The sequence below is a fragment of the Ranitomeya imitator genome, chromosome 1 (assembly GCF_032444005.1).
Source record: "Ranitomeya imitator isolate aRanImi1 chromosome 1, aRanImi1.pri, whole genome shotgun sequence".
Taxonomy (NCBI): Eukaryota; Metazoa; Chordata; class Amphibia; order Anura; family Dendrobatidae; genus Ranitomeya; species Ranitomeya imitator.
This window is the reverse complement of record NC_091282.1, coordinates 75,924,648-75,939,444: the sequence shown is the minus strand read 5'-3', so window position 1 is coordinate 75,939,444 and position 14,797 is coordinate 75,924,648. Positions and strand designations below refer to the sequence as shown.

Sequence of the window (14,797 nt, the reverse complement as noted above, 5' to 3'; positions counted from 1 at the left end):
AATAGCAGGTGATTTTAATTGCATTAGATCTGCAAATGATCGTAAGAGCTCTGCGGAATTCAGGACGGATGTGACTTCCAATATGTTGAATCAAGTGGTGCAGGATTTACGCTACACGGATGTGGGTTTGATGGTTCGGCCGAATGAAAACAAGTTTACATTTGTGGCGGACAGTGGGCGTTGTAGTTCCCGGATCGATTATGTGTTTGTGTCTGAAGGGATCAAAGTTACCAAATGTAATCATGTGACAAACACTTTTTCTGATCATAAGATGGTAATGGTGGATCTGTGTATTGTTGAGTCCCTTGCTTTTGGCAAGGGGCTCTGGAAGCTAAATGTAAGCCTGCTGGAAGAAGAGGAGGTGAGAAGTGGTTTTAAAAACGTGTTTACATTCTGTGTGTCTGAACAGCACCGTTTTAAAAATCTGCTGGAATGGTGGGATTGGGCAAAGGAGAAATTTGCATATTATTTTAAAGGGGTGTGTTTTAAAAGAGCAAAAGCCAAAAGAGATCAAGAGGAAGCAATAATTTCTAAGATGGAAGCGCTTTATAAGTTTAAAAGAGCTGGGATGGAGGTGGATAATGAGATTGCTGATTTGAAGGAGGATTTTAAAAAAACACTAATTGAAAAAGGGAAATCTATTGTCTTTAAAGCAAAAATACAGCACATGGAAGAAGATGAGCAATGTACAAGATATTTTTTTAAGAAATGTTTTAAGCCTAAAGGGGTTTTTAAGTCTGTTTTTACTCCTGCAGGTGAGAAGTCTGGGGAGGAAATGATTAATGGTATTCATTCTTTTTATAAAACCCTTTTTTCGAATGACAGCAGAGCCAGTGATGCAGAAATCAATGATTATTGTAATATTTTGACTGATAATATTCCTGAAGAAAAGGTGCCTTTTCTAAGTGATGGGGTCAAAAAGGATGAAGTGAGGCGTGCTGTGGATGGACTGGCGAAAGGGAAGACACCTGGCTGTGATGGCCTTCCTGTGGAATTTTATGTAGTATTTTGGGACATTTTAGGTGTGGAATTTTATCGGGTGGTGGAATATGTTTTTACTCATGCGGTTCTGTCTGACTCTATGCGTAGAGGGATCGTCACTTTGATACATAAGAAGGGTGATGTGAGAGAAATTAAAAACTGGAGACCAATAACTTTGCTCAATTGTGATTACAAGATTATTTCCAAAATTGTGGCAAGTAGATTGAGTGAAGTAATAATGGACATGGTGGGTGAATACCAAGCATGTGCAGTGCCAGGTAGGAGAATATCGGACAACTTGTTGCTTTTAAGGGACTTAATTTATTACGCTAATTTTAATAAGAACCCCCTTCTTGTACAGTCAGTTGACCTGGAAAAAGCTTTTGATAAAGTTTCACATAGATTTTTGTTTGCTGCACTTAGACACCTTGGGATCCCCACTAAATTATTGAACATTATTAAGTCTTTTTATTGTGGAGTTAGTAGTCAGCTCTTAATTAATGGTCACGTGAGTTCTAGTTTTAATATTCTATCTGGCGTTAGGCAAGGGTGCCCTTTATCTCCTATTCTTTTTATTTGCGTAGTAGAAGCTCTTTTAAAAAGTGTGCAAGTCGATAAGTGTGTGGATGGTGCCTTTGTCCCTGGAGGAATGGGGGGTCCTGTGAAATCATTAAGTTACATGGATGACATTGCTTTTATTTGTGGTTCGCAAGCTGAGCTTAATAGGATAAATCTTCATGTAAGAATTTTTTGTTGTGTGGCTGGAATGGCTGTAAATTGGAGTAAGTGTCAGTTTTGCAACTTTGGAAGGCAGGTGGATGTTAGTGTGGTGGGAGTAGAAAGAAAAGAAGAGATAGAGGTCCTCGGTGTTATCTTTGAAAAGGAACTTAAAGGGAAGAAGAGTCTGAGGATCCTGGAAAATAAAACAGAACAGAAACTGAATTATTGGAAATTAAGGAACTTGTCTCTGAGAGGGAAGGTACTTATCGTGAAGTCAGTGATCCTTCCATTACTGCTATATACTGCTCTGATATTTCCGCCTGCGAGTTTATGGACTAAGAGAGTTACAAGGAAACTGTTTACCTTTTTTTGGGGGTCAAAGATGGAAAAATTAAGGAGAGAAAAAGTGATGCTTTCTGTGGAAATGGGGGGCTGTGGCTTTCCAAATATGGAAAGGTTTTTAAAGATGCACTATTTGTTGAATATTTATAGACTTTCCCAGAGTAAAAGTAAGGCTGCAGACATGTGCAGGTTTTTGGCAGGATGGCTGTTTCAGAAATGGAGCTGGTGTGAGAAGGATTTGAGGAAGCCGGTCGCGTTTGTGGTTCCGTCTTTTTATGTAGTACTTAAGTCCTTCTATGATCAAATTGGTTTAAGCCCCACAGATAGACCTGATAAAAGAGAGATTGTTAAGAGATTAAAGGAGAGAGAATTTTTATGTGATGTGCCATCCTGCAATACTGCGCAATCAAGGCAAGTCTGGAAGCTGTTTTTTGTTATAGGAATCAGCAATCGGCAAAAGGACGTAACTTGGATGGCATTACAAGGATGTTTGCCAACACGAGCTTTTTTGAATAGAAGAGGGATACGGGTTCAAGAATTTTGTCCAAGGGAGGGATGTAAGGATCCAGAGACAATTCAGCACATTTTTTGGGACTGTCCTTTTGCAAAAAAAGTTTTTACCCTTTTATCCCGGTTTTTTATTGCTCTTGTTGGGTTCCATTGCTTTGATTTTAGAAGGATATTAACAGGTCAAGATTTCAATCACTTGGAAAGGAGACGGATGAGTTGGATTATTTTTGCCATATATAAGGAAGTTTTGTGGGATTCACGGAACCTGGTTATTTTTAAAAAGGTGTGTCTCTCTCCAATGGACTGTAAGAACATTTTTCTTGCCAGGTTGTTTTATGTTTATCTATTAGATAAGAAAAGACTCGGTGAAACAACAGCAGAAACACTTTGGAAGTACTCACAGTGGAACGATTACTGTAGGTAGGATTTTGATTATTTTTTGGTGATCGGGATTGTTTTTTTTGTTTATGGGAGATTTTTCCATATGATGATCAGGAAACTTGTTAATTGAACGAGCAGATGATGCATGCGTTAATGAGAGTTCCAATCTGAGGAAAAAGGTTCTCCCAGGGTGAGGCTCATCCATTGCACTCCGGGTGTGCTGACCCTTGCGATTTCCCCAAATGCGGGAAACTCGACTGCATAATTTGTGGTAGTGGGGGACTGCGTTCGCGCTTTCCCCTGATTTCCTATGGTCAAAGACAGAACACAAAAGATGCTCTGCTGAGCCGAAGCGATGCTTTGGAGAAAAGTTCCAAGCAGCGGGCAGACGTGGCCTTTGGCTCCCCCTTGTGGGGGAAGGATGCCACCTTCCCTGTGTCGCTGCTATGCTTTGTTTATTGTTTCTTGGTTGGTTTGAGGTTGTTGCCTTTGCTCGACACTTTGGCCCTTTTTGACCCCCCCACCCCCGGCTGGTGGGGATTGAGCAAGTCGCTTGCATCTCGTTGACTTGGTGACGACATGGCTTGCTCTGCTTGTCTGCAGGTGCAGGCGGGCATGCTCGCGGGAGGGCACCTGCAGCATCCCCATCTCACAGCCTTGGGGCTGGAGCTGGAGCTGTGAGTGGGCCGCTGGTGCGCAGCTATCTGCGGTTTGGTCCTCCTGCCCTTGAGCCTCCTCCAGCGTGCATCCTCTTGAGCGGAGATGAGTGAGTCATGAGAGGGTGCCGGCAGCTGGAGCTCGAGCTGTCTACAGCATGTTCTCAGGCCAGCGCAGCAACGTGACGCGAGGCTGGGGCGGAGCCGAGGCTCCTATATGCAAATGACTCAGGCTGCTGCTGTGCATCTTGGGCGGCTTTTGACTTGAGCTCGGCCTGCCCTGTGGGGGGTCGGAGTGGGCGTCAGCCGCGTCGGGAGCGACCGGCGCCTCCCACTCGAGGAGCCTCCGTGCGGTCTGTGCCGAACGCCACCCCCCACCCCCTCCCTTTCGGGCACGAGACTCCGCGATGTTGGGGAGCTGCGTCGGAGGGGCGCTCGTCGGGCCGGCGGGCCCCAACTCATACTTACCTGGCAGGGGAGATACCATTCTCTCTGGGTGAGTATCGCTTCTCAGCCTTCTGACGGGCAGCAGTGGTGGGAGACTACTTCTGTTTCTTGTTGGTTGGCGGTTGCGATCGGGGTTCCCCTTGTGGGGCCCTGGTGTGCGATAGAGTGGCGACTGTGTTTATCTGCTACGAAAATGGTGGAGAAGGCACGTGGATTAGAGGACTCTGTCCGTCTACAAGTCCTGTCTGGACATGAGGAAGAAATTGGCCTGGACCAAATTTGCATGGATGTCTTGAAGAACATAAGAAGCCTTAAGGTAACAGATGTATTGGCACTGCAGGATTTTCAAAAGCAGGGAATTTATGATATCACGTTTGTTTCCTTGGGTATATGTCAGAAAGTCTACATGGAGCTGGTGCGGATGAAGGAGAAGAAAGAAGTGGAATGCCTGGAGTTTATTGTTGTGGAGCCCCTTTTTCAACAGACTTACAAGTATGTTGTGGTACATATGTATAATCCCAAGGTTCCAGATGATACCGTAACCCATTTTTTGAGAAGATACTGTTATGAAGTCAAATTCCTGGGGAAGATGAAAAATAGGCATAACTATTATAATGGCAAAAGAAGATACTTGGTGAAATTAATTCCTGATGCAACAGCCATTGGGGGGGCTCTGAGCATTCCTGCACAATTTTCAATTGGGGGGGAGAGGGGTTTTTGTTTCTACACTGGACAAATTGAATATTGTAGAAAGTGTCATATGTACGGACATGTGCAGAAAGAATGCCCGGTGCAAGGAATTGTTTGTAAGAATTGTGGGAAGCCCGGCCACATGGTGGATAGTTGCCCTGAGGCAAAGGTGTGTGATTTGTGTGGGTTGGAAGGTCACTTTGCCAGGAAATGTAGATTGTGGACTCAGATTCCTAAGTCCTATGCGGAGGCAACTAGTGGTCACTGGGGAAATAAGAGTGATGGTAAGAGTGGTGAGCATGAAAGCGCTAAGAATGAGAAAAGTGAGTTTGGTGGAAAAGGCAAACCTGAGCATCGTGCTGGTGTGATAGTTTCAAATGCAGCTAAAGAGCAAAGAAGTCAGAAACAAAATGGTGGAAGTAAAGTGAGCCATGCTGGATCTAAGATGGAGGATGGAGGGCGGGGCCAGGAAGGGGGAAAAGATTTTCAGAGCTCTCCTATAGTTGATCTGGGCGAGGCCAAGAGTGCAATGGAGACTGTGTCTGAAGGACAGGGCCTTGGTGGTGAATTTGCATATGCTAATGCAGGCGTATGTGTGGACCCTGTAGTGGGGGAGGGAGATGGGGAAGGAATGGAGTTTCAGGAGGAGGAGGAGGAGGAGGATTCAGATCGGACGCTCACTCCTGGGCAGAGGGATGGGGGGACTAGTAGTAGTGATGAAAGTGTTTTTGAGGATGGTGATGATGATGATGATGATGATGATGGGGAGGATGAGGAAGAGGATGAGGAAATAGCTTCCTCGCTCAGTAAAAAGAGTAGAATGGAGGGGTGTTGGTCTGGTGGGCAGGGAGATCCTGTCTCTCCAAGGCCAGGTGTTTCTAACAGGGGCTCGGATCCTGAGTCGCCTGATATATGTAGAAAGGTGGATAGTGGGAATACTCCTTTCTCTGAATCATGATGGAGAATGTATGGTGGAAAATAATTTTTTTTGCCATGATGAGTTTATGTGTTGCTTCCCTGAATGTGCGAGGGATCAGTTCTTCTATCAGGAGAGCAGGTATATTAGATTATATGGAGAGGGTGAATGCTGACATTATATGTCTACAAGAATGTGCAATAAAAGCCTCACCGCATGCAAGTGAATGGAGCAGGGGGCAGTCTTTTTGGTCTCCTTGTACAGACAATAAAAATGAGGGGGTTGGCATACTATTGAAAAATAATAATTTAAAAGTATTACAGTTTAAAATTATCATACCTGGAAGATGTTTGTTTTTGTTATTAGATTTCTTAGGTCACCGGGTAAGGGTTTTTAATATTTATGCCCCTGCGGACAAGAAAGCACGGGTGTCCTTTTTGGAGTCGGTAAAGTGGTTTCTGCCAGGTAGAGATTTTTCTATAATAGCAGGTGATTTTAATTGCATTAGATCTGCAAATGATCGTAAGAGCTCTGCGGAATTCAGGACGGATGTGACTTCCAATATGTTGAATCAAGTGGTGCAGGATTTACGCTACACGGATGTGGGTTTGATGGTTCGGCCGAATGAAAACAAGTTTACATTTGTGGCGGACAGTGGGCGTTGTAGTTCCCGGATCGATTATGTGTTTGTGTCTGAAGGGATCAAAGTTACCAAATGTAATCATGTGACAAACACTTTTTCTGATCATAAGATGGTAATGGTGGATCTGTGTATTGTTGAGTCCCTTGCTTTTGGCAAGGGGCTCTGGAAGCTAAATGTAAGCCTGCTGGAAGAAGAGGAGGTGAGAAGTGGTTTTAAAAACGTGTTTACATTCTGTGTGTCTGAACAGCACCGTTTTAAAAATCTGCTGGAATGGTGGGATTGGGCAAAGGAGAAATTTGCATATTATTTTAAAGGGGTGTGTTTTAAAAGAGCAAAAGCCAAAAGAGATCAAGAGGAAGCAATAATTTCTAAGATGGAAGCGCTTTATAAGTTTAAAAGAGCTGGGATGGAGGTGGATAATGAGATTGCTGATTTGAAGGAGGATTTTAAAAAAACACTAATTGAAAAAGGGAAATCTATTGTCTTTAAAGCAAAAATACAGCACATGGAAGAAGATGAGCAATGTACAAGATATTTTTTTAAGAAATGTTTTAAGCCTAAAGGGGTTTTTAAGTCTGTTTTTACTCCTGCAGGTGAGAAGTCTGGGGAGGAAATGATTAATGGTATTCATTCTTTTTATAAAACCCTTTTTTCGAATGACAGCAGAGCCAGTGATGCAGAAATCAATGATTATTGTAATATTTTGACTGATAATATTCCTGAAGAAAAGGTGTCTTTTCTAAGTGATGGGCTCAAAAAGGATGAAGTGAGGCGTGCTGTGGATGGACTGGCGAAAGGGAAGACACCTGGCTGTGATGGCCTTCCTGTGGAATTTTATGTAGTATTTTGGGACATTTTAGGTGTGGAATTTTATCGGGTGGTGGAATATGTTTTTACTCATGCGGTTCTGTCTGACTCTATGCGTAGAGGGATCGTCACTTTGATACATAAGAAGGGTGATGTGAGAGAAATTAAAAACTGGAGACCAATAACTTTGCTCAATTGTGATTACAAGATTATTTCCAAAATTGTGGCAAGTAGATTGAGTGAAGTAATAATGGACATGGTGGGTGAATACCAAGCATGTGCAGTGCCAGGTAGGAGAATATCGGACAACTTGTTGCTTTTAAGGGACTTAATTTATTACGCTAATTTTAATAAGAACCCCCTTCTTGTACAGTCAGTTGACCTGGAAAAAGCTTTTGATAAAGTTTCACATAGATTTTTGTTTGCTGCACTTAGACACCTTGGGATCCCCACTAAATTATTGAACATTATTAAGTCTTTTTATTGTGGAGTTAGTAGTCAGCTCTTAATTAATGGTCACGTGAGTTCTAGTTTTAATATTCTATCTGGCGTTAGGCAAGGGTGCCCTTTATCTCCTATTCTTTTTATTTGCGTAGTAGAAGCTCTTTTAAAAAGTGTGCAAGTCGATAAGTGTGTGGATGGTGCCTTTGTCCCTGGAGGAATGGGGGGTCCTGTGAAATCATTAAGTTACATGGATGACATTGCTTTTATTTGTGGTTCGCAAGCTGAGCTTAATAGGATAAATCTTCATGTAAGAATTTTTTGTTGTGTGGCTGGAATGGCTGTAAATTGGAGTAAGTGTCAGTTTTGCAACTTTGGAAGGCAGGTGGATGTTAGTGTGGTGGGAGTAGAAAGAAAAGAAGAGATAGAGGTCCTCGGTGTTATCTTTGAAAAGGAACTTAAAGGGAAGAAGAGTCTGAGGATCCTGGAAAATAAAACAGAACAGAAACTGAATTATTGGAAATTAAGGAACTTGTCTCTGAGAGGGAAGGTACTTATCGTGAAGTCAGTGATCCTTCCATTACTGCTATATACTGCTCTGATATTTCCGCCTGCGAGTTTATGGACTAAGAGAGTTACAAGGAAACTGTTTACCTTTTTTTGGGGGTCAAAGATGGAAAAATTAAGGAGAGAAAAAGTGATGCTTTCTGTGGAAATGGGGGGCTGTGGCTTTCCAAATATGGAAAGGTTTTTAAAGATGCACTATTTGTTGAATATTTATAGACTTTCCCAGAGTAAAAGTAAGGCTGCAGACATGTGCAGGTTTTTAGCAGGATGGCTGTTTCAGAAATGGAGCTGGTGTGAGAAGGATTTGAGGAAGCCGGTCGCGTTTGTGGTTCCGTCTTTTTATGTAGTACTTAAGTCCTTCTATGATCAAATTGGTTTAAGCCCCACAGATAGACCTGATAGAAGAGAGATTGTTAAGAGATTAAAGGAGAGAGAATTATTATGTGATGTGCCATCCTGCAATACTGCGCAATCAAGGCAAGTCTGGAAGCTGTTTTTTGTTATAGGAATCAGCAATCGGCAAAAGGACGTAACTTGGATGGCATTACAAGGATGTTTGCCAACACGAGCTTTTTTGAATAGAAGAGGGATACGGGTTCAAGAATTTTGTCCAAGGGAGGGATGTAAGGATCCAGAGACAATTCAGCACATTTTTTGGGACTGTCCTTTTGCAAAAAAAGTTTTTACCCTTTTATCCCGGTTTTTTATTGCTCTTGTTGGGTTCCATTGCTTTGATTTTAGAAGGATATTAACAGGTCAAGATTTCAATCACTTGGAAAGGAGACGGATGAGTTGGATTATTTTTGCCATATATAAGGAAGTTTTGTGGGATTCACGGAACCTGGTTATTTTTAAAAAGGTGTGTCTCTCTCCAATGGACTGTAAGAACATTTTTCTTGCCAGGTTGTTTTATGTTTATCTATTAGATAAGAAAAGACTCGGTGAAACAACAGCAGAAACACTTTGGAAGTACTCACAGTGGAATGATTACTGTAGGTAGGATTTTTGGTGATCGGGATTGTTTTTTTTGTTTATGGGAGATTTTTCCATATGATGATCAGGAAACTTGTTAATTGAACGAGCAGATGATGCATGCGTTAATGAGAGTTCCAATCTGAGGAAAAAGGTTCTCCCAGGGTGAGGCTCATCCATTGCACTCCGGGTGTGCTGACCCCTGCGATTTCCCCAAATGCGGGAAACTCGACTGCATAATTTGTGGTAGTGGGGGACTGCGTTCGCGCTTTCCCCTGATTTCCTATGGTCAAAGACAGAACACAAAAGATGCTCTGCTGAGCCGAAGCGATGCTTTGGAGAAAAGCTCCAAGCAGCGGGCAGACGTGGCCTTTGGCTCCCCCTTGTGGGGGAAGGATGCCACCTTCCCTGTGTCGCTGCTATGCTTTGTTTATTGTTTCTTGGTTGGTTTGAGGTTGTTGCCTTTGCTCGACACTTTGGCCCTTTTTGACCCCCCCACCCCCGGCTGGTGGGGATTGAGCAAGTCGCTTGCATCTCGTTGACTTGGTGACGACATGGCTTGCTCTGCTTGTCTGCAGGTGCAGGCGGGCATGCTCGCGGGAGGGCACCTGCAGCATCCCCATCTCACAGCCTTGGGGCTGGAGCTGGAGCTGTGAGTGGGCCGCTGGTGCGCAGCTATCTGCGGTTTGCTCCTCCTGCCCTTGAGCCTCCTCCAGCGTGCATCCTCTTGAGCGGAGATGAGTGAGTCATGAGAGGGTGCCGGCAGCTGGAGCTCGAGCTGTCTACAGCATGTTCTCAGGCCAGCGCAGCAACGTGACGCGAGGCTGGGGCGGAGCCGAGGCTCCTATATGCAAATGACTCAGGCTGCTGCTGTGCATCTTGGGCGGCTTTTGACTTGAGCTCGGCCTGCCCTGTGGGGGGTCGGAGTGGGCGTCAGCCGCGTCGGGAGCGACCGGCGCCTCCCACTCGAGGAGCCTCCGTGCGGTCTGTGCCGAACGCCACCCCCCACCCCCTCCCTTTCGGGCACGAGACTCCGCGATGTTGGGGAGCTGCGTCGGAGGGGCGCTCGTCGGGCCGGCGGGCCCCAACTCATACTTACCTGGCAGGGGAGATACCATTCTCTCTGGGTGAGTATCGCTTCTCAGCCTTCTGACGGGCAGCAGTGGTGGGAGACTACTTCTGTTTCTTGTTGGTTGGCGGTTGCGATCGGGGTTCCCCTTGTGGGGCCCTGGTGTGCGATAGAGTGGCGACTGTGTTTATCTGCTACGAAAATGGTGGAGAAGGCACGTGGATTAGAGGACTCTGTCCGTCTACAAGTCCTGTCTGGACATGAGGAAGAAATTGGCCTGGACCAAATTTGCATGGATGTCTTGAAGAACATAAGAAGCCTTAAGGTAACAGATGTATTGGCACTGCAGGATTTTCAAAAGCAGGGAATTTATGATATCACGTTTGTTTCCTTGGGTATATGTCAGAAAGTCTACATGGAGCTGGTGCGGATGAAGGAGAAGAAAGAAGTGGAATGCCTGGAGTTTATTGTTGTGGAGCCCCTTTTTCAACAGACTTACAAGTATGTTGTGGTACATATGTATAATCCCAAGGTTCCAGATGATACCGTAACCCATTTTTTGAGAAGATACTGTTATGAAGTCAAATTCCTGGGGAAGATGAAAAATAGGCATAACTATTATAATGGCAAAAGAAGATACTTGGTGAAATTAATTCCTGATGCAACAGCCATTGGGGGGGCTCTGAGCATTCCTGCACAATTTTCAATTGGGGGGGAGAGGGGTTTTTGTTTCTACACTGGACAAATTGAATATTGTAGAAAGTGTCATATGTACGGACATGTGCAGAAAGAATGCCCGGTGCAAGGAATTGTTTGTAAGAATTGTGGGAAGCCCGGCCACATGGTGGATAGTTGCCCTGAGGCAAAGGTGTGTGATTTGTGTGGGTTGGAAGGTCACTTTGCCAGGAAATGTAGATTGTGGACTCAGATTCCTAAGTCCTATGCGGAGGCAACTAGTGGTCACTGGGGAAATAAGAGTGATGGTAAGAGTGGTGAGCATGAAAGCGCTAAGAATGAGAAAAGTGAGTTTGGTGGAAAAGGCAAACCTGAGCATCGTGCTGGTGTGATAGTTTCAAATGCAGCTAAAGAGCAAAGAAGTCAGAAACAAAATGGTGGAAGTAAAGTGAGCCATGCTGGATCTAAGATGGAGGATGGAGGGCGGGGCCAGGAAGGGGGAAAAGATTTTCAGAGCTCTCCTATAGTTGATCTGGGCGAGGCCAAGAGTGCAATGGAGACTGTGTCTGAAGGACAGGGCCTTGGTGGTGAATTTGCATATGCTAATGCAGGCGTATGTGTGGACCCTGTAGTGGGGGAGGGAGATGGGGAAGGAATGGAGTTTCAGGAGGAGGAGGATTCAGATCGGACGCTCACTCCTGGGCAGAGGGATGGGGGGACTAGTAGTAGTGATGAAAGTGTTTTTGAGGATGGTGATGATGATGATGATGATGATGGGGAGGATGAGGAAGAGGATGAGGAAATAGCTTCCTCGCTCAGTAAAAAGAGTAGAATGGAGGGGTGTTGGTCTGGTGGGCAGGGAGATCCTGTCTCTCCAAGGCCAGGTGTTTCTAACAGGGGCTCGGATCCTGAGTCGCCTGATATATGTAGAAAGGTGGATAGTAGGAATACTCCTTTCTCTGAATCATGATGGAGAATGTATGGTGGAAAATAATTTTTTTTGCCATGATGAGTTTATGTGTTGCTTCCCTGAATGTGCGAGGGATCAGTTCTTCTATCAGGAGAGCAGGTATATTAGATTATATGGAGAGGGTGAATGCTGACATTATATGTCTACAAGAATGTGCAATAAAAGCCTCACCGCATGCAAGTGAATGGAGCAGGGGGCAGTCTTTTTGGTCTCCTTGTACAGACAATAAAAATGAGGGGGTTGGCATACTATTGAAAAATAATAATTTAAAAGTATTACAGTTTAAAATTATCATACCTGGAAGATGTTTGTTTTTGTTATTAGATTTCTTAGGTCACCGGGTAAGGGTTTTTAATATTTATGCCCCTGCGGACAAGAAAGCACGGGTGTCCTTTTTGGAGTCGGTAAAGTGGTTTCTGCCAGGTAGAGATTTTTCTATAATAGCAGGTGATTTTAATTGCATTAGATCTGCAAATGATCGTAAGAGCTCTGCGGAATTCAGGACGGATGTGACTTCCAATATGTTGAATCAAGTGGTGCAGGATTTACGCTACACGGATGTGGGTTTGATGGTTCGGCCGAATGAAAACAAGTTTACATTTGTGGCGGACAGTGGGCGTTGTAGTTCCCGGATCGATTATGTGTTTGTGTCTGAAGGGATCAAAGTTACCAAATGTAATCATGTGACAAACACTTTTTCTGATCATAAGATGGTAATGGTGGATCTGTGTATTGTTGAGTCCCTTGCTTTTGGCAAGGGGCTCTGGAAGCTAAATGTAAGCCTGCTGGAAGAAGAGGAGGTGAGAAGTGGTTTTAAAAACGTGTTTACATTCTGTGTGTCTGAACAGCACCGTTTTAAAAATCTGCTGGAATGGTGGGATTGGGCAAAGGAGAAATTTGCATATTATTTTAAAGGGGTGTGTTTTAAAAGAGCAAAAGCCAAAAGAGATCAAGAGGAAGCAATAATTTCTAAGATGGAAGCGCTTTATAAGTTTAAAAGAGCTGGGATGGAGGTGGATAATGAGATTGCTGATTTGAAGGAGGATTTTAAAAAAACACTAATTGAAAAAGGGAAATCTATTGTCTTTAAAGCAAAAATACAGCACATGGAAGAAGATGAGCAATGTACAAGATATTTTTTTAAGAAATGTTTTAAGCCTAAAGGGGTTTTTAAGTCTGTTTTTACTCCTGCAGGTGAGAAGTCTGGGGAGGAAATGATTAATGGTATTCATTCTTTTTATAAAACCCTTTTTTCGAATGACAGCAGAGCCAGTGATGCAGAAATCAATGATTATTGTAATATTTTGACTGATAATATTCCTGAAGAAAAGGTGCCTTTTCTAAGTGATGGGGTCAAAAAGGATGAAGTGAGGCGTGCTGTGGATGGACTGGCGAAAGGGAAGACACCTGGCTGTGATGGCCTTCCTGTGGAATTTTATGTAGTATTTTGGGACATTTTAGGTGTGGAATTTTATCGGGTGGTGGAATATGTTTTTACTCATGCGGTTCTGTCTGACTCTATGCGTAGAGGGATCGTCACTTTGATACATAAGAAGGGTGATGTGAGAGAAATTAAAAACTGGAGACCAATAACTTTGCTCAATTGTGATTACAAGATTATTTCCAAAATTGTGGCAAGTAGATTGAGTGAAGTAATAATGGACATGGTGGGTGAATACCAAGCATGTGCAGTGCCAGGTAGGAGAATATCGGACAACTTGTTGCTTTTAAGGGACTTAATTTATTACGCTAATTTTAATAAGAACCCCCTTCTTGTACAGTCAGTTGACCTGGAAAAAGCTTTTGATAAAGTTTCACATAGATTTTTGTTTGCTGCACTTAGACACCTTGGGATCCCCACTAAATTATTGAACATTATTAAGTCTTTTTATTGTGGAGTTAGTAGTCAGCTCTTAATTAATGGTCACGTGAGTTCTAGTTTTAATATTCTATCTGGCGTTAGGCAAGGGTGCCCTTTATCTCCTATTCTTTTTATTTGCGTAGTAGAAGCTCTTTTAAAAAGTGTGCAAGTCGATAAGTGTGTGGATGGTGCCTTTGTCCCTGGAGGAATGGGGGGTCCTGTGAAATCATTAAGTTACATGGATGACATTGCTTTTATTTGTGGTTCGCAAGCTGAGCTTAATAGGATAAATCTTCATGTAAGAATTTTTTGTTGTGTGGCTGGAATGGCTGTAAATTGGAGTAAGTGTCAGTTTTGCAACTTTGGAAGGCAGGTGGATGTTAGTGTGGTGGGAGTAGAAAGAAAAGAAGAGATAGAGGTCCTCGGTGTTATCTTTGAAAAGGAACTTAAAGGGAAGAAGAGTCTGAGGATCCTGGAAAATAAAACAGAACAGAAACTGAATTATTGGAAATTAAGGAACTTGTCTCTGAGAGGGAAGGTACTTATCGTGAAGTCAGTGATCCTTCCATTACTGCTATATACTGCTCTGATATTTCCGCCTGCGAGTTTATGGACTAAGAGAGTTACAAGGAAACTGTTTACCTTTTTTTGGGGGTCAAAGATGGAAAAATTAAGGAGAGAAAAAGTGATGCTTTCTGTGGAAATGGGGGGCTGTGGCTTTCCAAATATGGAAAGGTTTTTAAAGATGCACTATTTGTTGAATATTTATAGACTTTCCCAGAGTAAAAGTAAGGCTGCAGACATGTGCAGGTTTTTGGCAGGATGGCTGTTTCAGAAATGGAGCTGGTGTGAGAAGGATTTGAGGAAGCCGGTCGCGTTTGTGGTTCCGTCTTTTTATGTAGTACTTAAGTCCTTCTATGATCAAATTGGTTTAAGCCCCACAGATAGGCCTGATAAAAGAGAGATTGTTAAGAGATTAAAGGAGAGAGAATTTTTATGTGATGTGCCATCCTGCAATACTGCGCAATCAAGGCAAGTCTGGAAGCTGTTTTTTGTTATAGGAATCAGCAATCGGCAAAAGGACGTAACTTGGATGGCATTACAAGGATGTTTGCCAACACGAGCTTTTTTGAATAGAAGAGGGATACG

General features: G+C 43.4%; 2 pseudogenes; both read left to right on the top strand.

Moving 5' to 3' along the window:
- The first annotated feature begins 3,057 nt into the window (after window positions 1-3,057).
- Window positions 3,058-3,237, top strand: LOC138660425 (U1 spliceosomal RNA; annotated as a pseudogene).
- A 5,934-nt stretch (window positions 3,238-9,171) lies between these two features.
- On the top strand, window positions 9,172-9,351 carry LOC138660413 (U1 spliceosomal RNA; annotated as a pseudogene).
- The last annotated feature ends 5,446 nt before the right edge of the window (window positions 9,352-14,797 follow it).